The sequence below is a fragment of the Stenella coeruleoalba genome, assembly GCF_951394435.1.
Source record: "Stenella coeruleoalba genome assembly, chromosome: 3".
Taxonomy (NCBI): Eukaryota; Metazoa; Chordata; class Mammalia; order Artiodactyla; family Delphinidae; genus Stenella; species Stenella coeruleoalba.
The window spans coordinates 96,549,132-96,561,856 of record NC_137148.1 but is presented as its reverse complement, the minus strand read 5'-3'; the positions used below and the strand labels follow the sequence as shown (position 1 = coordinate 96,561,856).

Sequence of the window (12,725 nt, the reverse complement as noted above, 5' to 3'; positions counted from 1 at the left end):
CAACCGCTGCGCCACCAGGGAAGCCCGTCAAAGCTCTTTAATATCCTTAACTGAAACGTGTTCTAATAAATAGAATAATGTTAACATAATAATGTGAATGAGAGTAAGAGATAGGAAAAATGAACTCAGAGAACCTTTAGCTAGCTATTTTCATTTTAAAATGAAAATATTAGATCACAAATAAAGATCCCTTATAAGCATGGCATTTGCATATAGAGTTATAAGGATTTAATAGTGGGACTGAGCACAGCAAAGCCTGACAGTCTTAACCACAGACTTTCGATGTTTAAGAAAGGCCATAATACTGAGTTCTCTTATTTTCTGTGGCAGTAAATCAGATGATTTAAATGAATTCTGAGACTGGATCTTTCTGCTTATTTCAGAAATAGATAGCATGTCTTAAGCAATTAATTCAAAGTCTATTTTTCTTTAACCTGATGGCAGAGGGTAGGAGGGAGGCTTGTTTCAAAACAAGTTGAACATTTTCAAATATTTGTGCTTACCACTCTGACAACAATAGAAAATCAAGTTTCCATATGATATTAGCTTCTTCAGCTATAGAATTACCATGAGAGTTATCTTTACTTCACTAAAGACTATCACAAGCAGAAGAAAAATGGGTAGTGTACAAGGGAGTGAGACAATATATTTGAAAAGAGTTTCAGATAGCTCACCCCAAATTTTCTGATATTATCTCATTTGAGTGTACAAACTCACGATGTATTCAAACCAATTTAGATTGTATATTCTACTGTTTTCCAATAGGATAGTGTTTTTGCCCATCTGTTATCTGAATGTAAAAGTATATAGTAAAACACTATTTTGAAACAGTAACTGACCAGATGCTGGAAGATGTACCTGGAGACTTACGTGGTGGACTTTGAAACGTTTTTAGAGCACAAGGGTTCACTATATGCTGTTTAGGTTTAATTATCACTTTTTAAATAAGATTAAAGAAGTTACTCTAATGGATACCACATGGTAGTTTATTCTTTGTTCCATTAGCAAGTCTGTGTTATTTTAAAAAGAAAATAACTCTGGCTCTATTTCCACGTCAATGAAATGACAATAGCAAAATTTTTTGTGCTGATTTTTGTTTGTTTACTTTTTGTTCTTTATTGCAGTGTGCTGATCAAGGGAAAGTGCGTATCTTGAACTTTTGTCGTTGATGTTTGTTCCTAACCCATTAGCCTTTATTTTTTCTTCCATTGAACAGCTATCATAAAGCGTTTATCATGAGTATGGCTACAGAAACTTTAGGGGTTATCGTGTTCCCTTATTCAGGATTTTTGAGGCTCTCCAGAGAAAGCTTACATCTCCCCCATGTCTTTTCCCTGCATTCTCCTAAGCATCTGGTCAGAGTGGCAAACTTCAGATTTCCTGGAATCTCATCAATTTCATGCTTTCATCAGAAATCATCCTCTTGCCCAAATCGTGACAACTCCCAGCCTTCTTGCAGAGAGAAGTCCAGCCATTCATCTTCTCAAACCTTTCATTCTGGAACTGGATCTGTGCTGTTCTAAGCATAAATAGAGGGTCTGGTGATGCTTTTGTTTGGTTTAGGTTTCTAAGCATCTCATTTTGATGAATCGTTACCCCTGAACATTTACAGAGAAAATATATGGTTTTGAAATTAGGTTAAGTGGACCCTCTAAAGGAGCCTCACAGTGTTCTGTTTCTCCTCTGTGTACCCCCGGTTCCTAAGGCTGCTGTGAGATCCCCATGGGTTGTACTACCAGGGGCTAAGACTGAATTTGGGAGAAGGTCAAACCCAAGCCACATTTCAAACCTGGGGTGTATGTGGGGTGCACTTCTAAGAACCCACAAACACAACACACCTCAAGCAGAAGCTGGCATTTGTATACTGTCACAGAAAGACAACCCTCACAAGAACTAAGAACAGAGAGGATATTACAAAGCAACCCTGGGTCTTTACACAGCAAAGCTCTGTCTCCCCTGTGCTGATTTGCCCCAACACCAGACAGAGGGTGTGTGTGGAAGGAAACCTTGCCTTTCTCTCTTTGTCGCTGGGTAGCTGCCTGTTCATCCTCTGTAGTCTCTGTGGTGGTGGAGAATGAGGAAAGAGACACAGAAAAGGTCTGTTGTTTTTATTTAATTGAAAGTAAGATCATGACTTAAAAAGAACTGACTCAAAGAACTGAATCTCAGTAAAAATGGATTGAGATTATGAGTGGCCAGGAAAAGGGAGAGCAAGAAATATTTAATACTTATTAACAGAGTCACTATCCTATAGGAAAAGGGATTGGATGTGATATAGCTGGGGCAGATGTTTGAAAAAATAAAACTGCTTTAGGTTTTATTTCAACAAGTTGAAATTCAAGAATAAACTGGTTATATAATCAAGTAAGGTGATGGGGGTAAGACTGAAAATAAGTCCTTGTAAAAATTTTTTTCTCTTTTCTCCTTAATGCAGCTGTAAAAAATAAGTGCTGACAACTGAGAATCTTGGTGCTGGTTTAACAGTGTCTGAGGTATTTGCTATTTTCACTATCCTATCAAACGACTTTATGTTTCTTTTATCTTGAATTTGAGAACCCTTTCTTAATTCTCTATAGCCCTAGGGAATCTGTTTTAGTTTCTCATTTTGGATCTGGTTCCATTTAACTCAGCCTCAGAGTCCCTTAATTAGTGCATTCCTTAACTAGCCATCAACACTGTAAACTCACCAGGATCCTTTGTGTTCTGTTTCTTAGGATGTTTGCTGCCTCCAGATTATGGGTGACATGGAGGAGCGAATAGATAGTGAGAACATTTCCCAAGGAGTGTAGTGGCAGTAGTTAATGGAAAGGTTCTCTCGAAGTTCAGACATTTGGATGGAGGGAGTCAGGGATCGAGGACTGCTCAGAGAACTCTTAACTTATTAAGTCAAAAGTAATTGCATCGGTGCAAAATTTCAAGCGGTGGTCACACAAAGGATATGAGAAGTGCAGGAGAGAAGCCACTGGGCTTCGCTCTTAGCTGTACTCAGTTACAGAGGTAAGGAGTTGAGTCCCAGCTACTGAGCCTGGAGAGAGAGCTTGATCTAGGATGCGGAGATATCACAAGGTTCTTCTAAGCCCTGGGACGAGGCAATTGATGGTCTGAGGTTAAATGGCTCAGTCATTAAAATAGCTGCAGCTGGTTGATGGACAAGAGTGATTTTCCTTGGCATGAGGTATGTTGCAGGTGGGAACTGAGAGTAAATAAAGGCATTAGGTGCAGAGCTACTTTTATAAAAACTTTTAGTCTGAAAGGGAGGAATATTTAGGTTTCAGAGAAGAGTTAACGTCTCAGTGATCTTGAAATACATCCTTTTGTTATCATACTACATTAATGTTTATTTTATAGGCTTCTGTGATGAAGACTGTTCAGTTCTCTTGCGCTTCCCTCCTGTGCTCTAAGCTACATAAGACGCTGTATTTCCTAACCTCCATGGCAGTTGGGTGAAGCTTTGTGACTGAATTCTGTAATTGCATTAACAAGGATATAGAGAACAATATGAAAGAACTAGAAGGACAGCTGTCATCTTTTACTTTAGTAATTTCAATTATAGTAATTTCTGATTTAAAAATACATTTTAGGTAAATAGATGGAGAAAGGGAAGAAAGAATGAAATATGGATCTGTTTTATAATCTGTGTCAAATGCAGGGTGGACAATTTATGTTATCAGATGCCTTTCTAGCATTTATGGAGAGGATCACAGTTGACTCCCAAGCAGAAAGGCTCATAAAAAGATAAAACAGCACAAAGATACTCTTCAAGATATTTTCTCAACCAAGATGGGTCCTATATGGTCAGGCCACTCAAGGCGGCTGTTGTCTTGCTCTCTGTACATCCCCTGCTCGACCAGTGCCTGGTTCACCTACACCCTACTCACATGACTGACCTTCCTACATACTTGCCCCGGGCCCAGCTAGTGATTGTTCTTATCACAGGGATGGTGGGGAGCGTGCCCCTTTGCTAGTTTCCCTGGTAACGATGAGTCAACCTTACATCAACTCCCCCTATAACTGGCAATCTGGCAATTTCCCCCCGCCCCCTTCCTTAGCGACGACTGCAGCCATGTCCTGCCTGCCTGCCGTCTGCCACACATGGTGGGGTATACCTCCAGGTCCTTGCTTCAAACATGTAAGCTCCCCCATCCTAAACCCCTGATTTCTCTGTTGCTGACTCCAAGCTCTTTCTTAGGTCTTAAAGCTGGGCAGGTACAGGCCTTGTAGGCCTGTGGGGTACAGCCCAATAGGTCCAATTTCTAACAACTTAAATGCCTGCAGGATTCTCCCTGGCTATATCTTTTCACTGCTTTGCCTGCATTATGATAATAACACAGTACTAATCCTCAAGAGTTGTCCTTACTTCCACAGGCATAACTTTTCATATTATAAAATGAGATTTTTAAAGAAAAATTGAGTATTTGTAGAAATTATAAAAGAGATTACAATACAGTCTGTGAGTATGCGGTTAGAATAGTGGTGTCACTGCTGCTTAGTTGCTCCGAATTCAGCTAAGAAGGAAAACAGTTGCTTCATGCCAAGTCATAATTAGCTTAAATGTTTTAACAGGTCACTTTGTCAGTAGCCTCCATCCATTAAAGTTATTTTTGTCTCCAAATTTGTACCTATGTCCTTAAGAGGTTATCCTAAAATAACATGAAATAGGTCACAAAATTTGAGCTGTTGAATTTGATAAACTTTGAATTAAACAAAGAAAAGATCAAAGCAATTACATGAATATGCATTTTTGACTGATTTCCGTAGCATACCATTGGAAACAATTAACAAGAAGCATTCATTTGTATATCAGCTTTCTAGTCATTGAAGACCTTCATTCACTGCTCAGTGAGGTCTCTTGTTTGGGGCGATGAAGTGGGGGAAGGAGGAAAGAGATATAAAGAGTACAGAAAATGTTCCTTTACCTTATTCATTTTTATAACCCACGCCATTTTTTTTTTTTTTTTTTTTTTTTTTTTTTGGTAGGCGGGCCTCTCACTGTTGTGGCCTCTCCCGTTGCGGAGCACAGGCTCCGGACGTGCAGGCTCAGCGGCCATGGCTCACGGATCTAGCCGCTACGCGGCATGTGGGATCTTCCCGGACCGGGGCACGAACCCGTGTCCCCTGCATCGGCAGGCAGACTCTCAACCACTGTGCCACCAGGGAAGCCCAACCCACGCCATTTTTGATAGTGTTAACTGACCTCGGCTCATTACAGTAGATGAAGTTAAACTTTCTTTGGGGTAGGATGAAGTCTCAGTTATTGGATTCTAGTACTAGAATCAAATTTGTCTGTACACTCAAGGTCAGCATCCTATGTCACCTTGCACACTCAGGCATTTACTCTGAAATCACCCGGGTTCCTGTGCTTTCTGTTCTCAGTGTTCAGACTAGATTTGGCTTACTTTCACTCCCTCAGAGTGTTGAGCAGGCTTGTGATTGCCTTCAATCAGAATAAATAAGGAGATTACCATGGCACAACAAATAAATTATAGGCTAAGTCCTGTCACAATAATAGTTTTCATTTTTCTAACAGATTGGCTTGGGAGATCTTGAAGAATTTGCACATATGGTTTCCCCTGTTTTGCTGATAGGAAAACAGACCCTGGCACCAGTTTAGAATTAAAAATCTCAGGGACCAAAGTTTAAAACAGACAACTCACATTTTAGAAATTTGGACTTGGTTCATTAGAGCAGGATAATAAAAACATGACCAGGATCTGCATGCTTCCGCCATTGGGAGGAGGTGGATTTGCTGATTCTGCTAAAAAAATACTTGGTAAAGAATTTATTGTTTCCTGCTTTGAGACTTCGAAAGCATTTAGAAAATGCAGAATGTGAATCCTAAAAAATAATAGTAAAGGGTCATATGCTAACTGCCATCTGCTAGGAAACTCTGGAAACACATTTGCCACTTTGAATAAGTAATTTGTGGAGTACAATCTACCTGTCAAAACACCAAAATGTTCTGTGTGGTTAAATATTTTAATACAATTACCCAAAGTCAGTAGAAGGAAAGAAATCATAAAGATCCGAGCAGAAATAGATGAAATAGAAACGAAGAAAACAATAGCAAAGATGAATAAAACTAAAAGCTGGTTCTTTGAGAAGATAAACAAAATTGACAAACCCTTAGTCAGACTCATCAAGAAAAAAAGGGAGAGGACGCAAATCAATAAAACTAGAAACGAAAAAGGAGAAATCACACCTGACACCGCAGAAATACAAAAGATTATAAGATACTACTACAAAAAACTATATGCCGGTAAAATGGGCAACCACAAAGAAATGGACAAATTCTTGGAAAGGTACAATTTTCCAAGACTGAACCAGGAAGAATTAGAAAATATAAACAGACCTATCACAAGTAATGAAATTGAAACTGTGATTAAAAATCTTCCAACGAACAAAAGTCCAGGACCAGATGGCTTCACAGGTGAATTCTATCAAACATTTACAGAAGAGCTAACACCCATCCTTCTCAAACTCTTCCAAAAATATTGCAGAGGGAGGAACACTCCCAAATTCATTCTATGAAGTGACCATCACCCTGATACCAAAACCAGAAAAAGATATAACAAAAAAAGAAAATTACAGACCAGTATCACTGAGGAACATAGATGCAAAACTCCTCAACAAAATAGTAGCAAACAGAATCCAACAGCACATTAAAAGGATCATACACCATGATCAAGTGGGATTTATCCCAGGAATGCAAGGATTCTTCAATATATGCAAATCAATCAATGTGATACACCATATTAACAAATTAAGGAATAAAAGCTATATGATCATCTCCATTGATGTAGAAAAAGATTTGACAAAATTCAACACCCATTTATGATAAAAACTCTCCAGAAAATGGGCATAGAGGGGACCTACCTCAACATAATAAAGGCCATATATGACAGACCCACAGCCAACATCATACTCAATGGTGAAAAACTGAAAGCATTTCCACTAAGATCAGGAACAAGACAATGATGTCCACTCTCGCCACACTTATTCAGTATCATTTTGGAAATCCTAGCCATGGCAATCAGAGAAGAAAAAGAAATAAAAGGAATACCAATGGGAAAAGAAGAAGTAAAGCTGTCACTGTATGCAGATGACATGATACTATACATAGAAAATCCTAAAGATGCCACCAGAAAATTACTAGAGCTAATCAGTGAAGCTGGTAAGGTTGCAGGATACAAAATTAATGCACAGAAATTGCTGGCATTCTATACACTAATGATGAAAAATCTGAAAGAGAAATTAAGGAAACAATCCCATTTACCATTGCAACAAAAAGAATAAAATATCTAGGAATAAACCTACCTAAGGAGGTGAAAGACTTGTACTCAAAAAACTATAAAACACTGATGAAAGAAATCAAAGTTGATATAAACAGATGGAGAAATATACCATGTTCTTGGATTGGAAGAATCAGTATTGTGAAAATGACTGTTCTGCCCAAAGCAATCTACAGATTCAGTGCAATCCCTATCAAACTACCAATGTCATTTTTCACAAAATTAGAACAAAAAATTTTACAATTCATATGGAAACACAGAAGACCCTGAATAGCCAAAGCAATCTTGAGAACGAAAATCGGAGCTGGAGGAATCAGGCTCCCTGACTAGAGCCTATACTATAAAGCTACACTAATCAAGACAGTATGGTAGTGGCACAAAAACAGAAAGATAGATCAATGGAACAGGATAGAAAGCTCAGAGATAAACCCATGCACATATGGCTACCTAATTTATGACAAAGGAGTCAAGAACATACAATGGAGAAAAGACAGCTTCTTCAATAAGTGGTGCTGGGAAAACTGGACAGCTACATGTAAAAGAATGAAATTAGAACACTCCCTAACACCATACACAAAAATAAACTCAAAATGGATTAAAGACCTAAACGTAAGACCCGACACTATAAAACTCTTAGAGGAAAACAAAGGAAAACCACCTTTTGACATAAACCACAGCAAGATCTTTTTTGACCCACCTCCTAGAGTAATGAAAATAAAAACGAAAATAAACAAATGGGAGCTAATTAAATTTAAAAGCTTTTGCACAGCAAAGGAAACCATAAATGACAAAAAGACAACCCTCAGAATGGGAGGAAATATTTGCAAATGAAATAACGGACAAAGGATTAATCTCCAAAATATACAAACTCATGCTGCTCAATATAAAAAAACCAAACAAGCCAATTAAAAAATGGGCTGAATACCTAAATAGACATTTCACCAAGGAAGACATACAGATGGCCAAGAGGCACATGAAAAGATGCTCAACATCACTAGTTATTCAAGAAATGCAAATCAAAACTACAATGCGGTATCACCTCACACTGGTCAGAATGTCCATTATCAAAAAATCTAGAAAAAATAAATGCTGGAAAGGGTGTGGTGAAAAGGGAATCCTCCTGCACTATTGGTGGGAATGTAAGTTGGTACAGCCACTATGCAGAACAGTATGGAGGTTCCTTAGAAAACTAAAAATAGAACTACCATATGACCCAGCAATCCCACTACTGGGCATATACCCCGAGAAGACCAGAATTCAAAAAGAGACATGTATCACAATGTTCATTGCAGCACTATTTACAATAGTCAGGTCATGGAAGCAACCTAAGTGTCCATCGACAGATGAATGGATGAAGAAGATATAGCAATATATACAATAGACTATTACTCAGCCATAAAAAGAAATGAAATTGAGTTATTTGTAGTGAGGTGGATGAACCTAGAGTCTGTCATACAGAGTGAAGTAAGTCAGGAAGAGAAAAAACAAACATCGTATGCTAACACAAATATATGGAATCTAAAAAAAAGAATGGTACTGATGAACCTAGTGGCAGGGTAGGAATAAAGATGCAGACATAGAGAATGGACTTGAGGACACAGAGCGTGGGTAGGGGGAAGCCGAGGCAAAGTGAGAGTAGCATCGACATATATACACTATCAAATGTAAAATATTTAGCTAGTGGGAAGCAGCAGCATAGCACAGGGAGATCAGCTCGGTGCTTTGCGATGACCTAGATGGGGTGGGATAGGGAGGGTGGGAGGGAGGCTCAAGAGGGAGGAGATATGGGGATATATGTATGCATATGGCTGATTCACTTTGTTGTACAACAGAAACACAGTATTGTGAAGTAATTATACTCTAATAAAGATCTATTAAAAATAATATTTCATTATTGTTACATAATCTTGTTATGAAATATATTAATCATAATCCTTATACATATTATGTGTTATATATTATGTGAACATGTATATTATATTTTATGTATATAAACACATACATATGTATTATATACATAAAATATAATAAATAAAATAGAACATATTAGTATAAACAAAAAAAACGAAACAAAAACGAAGTAATGTAATTGGCTGGCCTTAATAGACATCAGCTCTACGGGCAGCATCACTAAAATTAAGAGTTATGCTGGAGATGGGACCAAGAAGCTGCAAATGAAGCCTGATGTGCACACAGAGGGGCTATAGGCACATCAGGATTTCCTGGGGGAAATATTCATTAGACTGTACATCTGGTAGAGTACTTCAGAAATCTGTGCCTCCTAAATGATCCTTTGGTAGATTTGTTTTAAAATAGTACCCACCCCCACATCCATTTCAAAGGCAAACATACATATGATGATCTTAAATACATTAATATATTCACTAAACGTATTGCTCAGACAAATGATAGCTTACTAAATGGTAGTAGTGCGGAGGAATGAAAACCTCCCTATCTCCTACTATTAGAGAACTTAAAAAATATGTGTACAGGGGTAGATTAAAGATGGTTGTAAACTGTTTGATACTTCTCTTATCAAGAAATGGAGGTCTGTGTTTCTTCCCCTTAAGTATGAGCAGACTCTGTGATTGTATTGGTCAGTAAAATATTGCTAAGTGATTTTGTGTCAGTTTCCAGTCAGGCCATAGACGTGGAAAGTGTCCATTTCATATCTCTCAGAGCAGTCACTTTTGGAACACAGGTGTGAGGAAACCAAAACAGTCTCATTGGAGAGGCTCCTATGGAGAGGAACTGTGGCCCCAGATCCCAGTTCTAAATGAGTTTACATTAGCAGCCAAGCCAAAGTGCTATCTTTGAAGGTGTCCCTCTACCCTAGTCCGGCTACCCTAGCTCATTCCACATGGAGTGGAGATGAACTGTCTCTTATGGGGCCTTGCCCACCTTGCAGATTTTTGACCCAAATAATTGAGTGTTGTAATTTGAAGCCACTATGTTTTGGGGGCATTTTGTAAGGCAAATGATAGGTTATTGGAATGCTCATCAGTCATAGCTAAGCAAATACATCAATAAGCTCATATTTTCTTTTACTTCACAATTTCTATTGTCTTTCTTGACTTGAAACACATTTACCCCAATAAAGTACTCAGCTGCTATTTTCTCTAGGTCAGTGTTCCTAATCAATAGCTCAGAATCTGTTTTTAAAACTTGATTCCAAACTTGTTAGATCTCTAAACCGTCTGTTGCCGTTCACTCTATAGATATACATTGCTTTTTTTGGCTTTCTGAAATTCTCATCAGGATAAAGAAGACTGCTGACAAGCACCTTCACTCATGATCACAAAGAATGTAGAAAGGAAAAGCTTCTTACAATAATTAGAGGGCTTAGCCATGTTGTTAGCAATTGAAGTATTTTTGATTTGTGTGTTTCTTTTTATTGAAGTATAATTGATTTATAATAATATATTAGTTTCAGGTGCACAGCATAGGGATTTAGTGTTTTTACAGATTATACTCCATTAAAAGTTATTATAAGATAATGGCTATAATTTCCAGTACTATACAATATATCTTTGCTGCTTATCTATATTATACCTAGTAGTTAGTATCTCTTAAAATCCCATACCCCTATCTTGCCCCTCTACCCTTCTCTCTCCCCACTGGTAACCACTAGTTTGTTTTCCATATCTATGAGTCTGTTTTGTTTTGCTATATACATTTGTTTAATTTTTTAGATTCAACATATAAGTGGTACCATACAGCATTTGTCTTACTGTGTCTGACACTTCACTAAGCATAATATTCTCTGGGTCAATTGATGTTGCTACAAATTGCCAAATTTCATTCTTTTTATGGCTGAGTAATATTCAGTTATGTGTGTATGTGTGTGTGTATCTCACTTCTTCTGTATCCATTCTTTTGTTTATGGACACTTGGATTGCTTCCATATCTTGGCTTTTAAAAATAATGCTGCTATGAACATTGGGGTGTTTTCAAATGAGTGTTATTATTTTTTCTGAATATATACCCAGGAGTAGAGTTGCTAAATGATATGGTAGTTCTATTTTTAGTTTTTTGAGGAACCTCTGTACTTTTTTCCATAGTGGCTGTACCAGTTTACTTTCCCACCAACAGTGTAGGAGGGTTCCCTTTTCTGTGCATCCTCTCCAACATTTTTTACTTGTAGTCTTTTTGATGATAGGCATTCTGACAGGTGTGAAATGATATCTTGTTGTTTCGATTTGCATTTCTCTGATGATTAGTGATTTGAACATCTTTACATGAACCTGTTGTCCATCTGTATGTCTTCTTTGGAAAAATGACTGTTCAGATCTTCTTCTGTCCATTTTTTTGATTGGGTTGCTTGGTTTTTTTTGATATTTTTTTATATTGAGTTACATGAGCTGTTTATATATTTTGGGTATTAACCCCTTGAAGTTTAATTAGTTCCCATTTGTTTATTTTTGCTTTAATTTTTTTTTTGACAGATCCAAAAAGTATTGCTACAATTTATATTGAAGAGTGTTCTGCCTATGTTCTCAACTAGGAGTTTTATGATTTCAGGTCTTACATTTAGGTCTTTAAACCATTTTGAGTTTACCTTTGTATATGGTATGAGAGAATATTCTAATCTCATTGTTTTACATGCAGCTGTCCATTTTCCCCAGTACTATTTGTTGAAGAGAATGTCTTTTTTTCCATTATATATTCCTACCCCCTTTGTCATAGAGTAATTGACCATAGATGCATGGGTTTATTTCTGGGCTCTCTATTCTGTTCCTTTGATCTATGTGTCTGTTTTTGTGCCAGTACTGTGCTGTTTGGATTACTGTAGCTTTGTAGTGTAGTCTGAAGTCAGGGAGGGTTATTCCTCTAGGGTTTCTGTGGTTTTTCTGTTTTTTTAATCCAAACATCACTTTGGCAATTTAGGATATTTTGTGATTCCATATGAATTTTTAGGATTATTTTTTCCAGTTCTGTGAAAAATGTCATAGGCATTTAGATAGTGATTGTATTAAATCTTTCAATAGCTTTGGGAAGTTTGGCCATTTTCATAATATTAATTCTTCCAATCCAAGTGCATGGGATATCTTTCCATTTCTTTGTACCATCTTCAGTTTCTTTCATCAGTGTTTTATAGTTTGTAGAGTATAGATCTTTCACTTTTGTGGTTAAGTTCATTCCTAGACATGTTATTCCTTTTCATGCCATCTTTTTTTTTCCTTAACATCTTTATTGGAGTATAATTGCTTTACAAAGGTGTGTTACTTTCTGCTTCATAACAAAGTGAATCAGTTATACATATACATATGTTCCCATATCTCTTCCCTCTTGCATCTCCCTCCCTCCCACCCTCCCTATCCCACCCCTCTAGGTGGTAACAAACCACCTAGCTGATCTCCCTGTGCTATGCAGCTGCTTCCCACTAGCTATCTATTATACATTTGGTAGTGTATATATGTCCATGCCACTCTCTCA

The 12,725-nt window shown here is 37.5% G+C and overlaps 1 protein-coding gene across 8 annotated transcripts in view; it reads left to right on the top strand.

Annotated features, from left to right (window-relative positions):
* Positions 1–12,725, top strand: part of LOC307183717 (uncharacterized protein) — a 548,184-nt gene that overhangs the window by 380,997 nt on the left and 154,462 nt on the right. The window contains exon 3 of one of the 8 annotated variants that reach the window (XR_013827565.1): positions 2,435–2,492. The exons of the other annotated variants lie outside the window; for them this stretch is intronic. The gene's annotated coding sequence lies outside the window, so the exon portion shown is untranslated. The remainder of the gene's footprint in view (positions 1–2,434; positions 2,493–12,725) is intronic. 8 annotated transcript variants of the gene reach the window in all.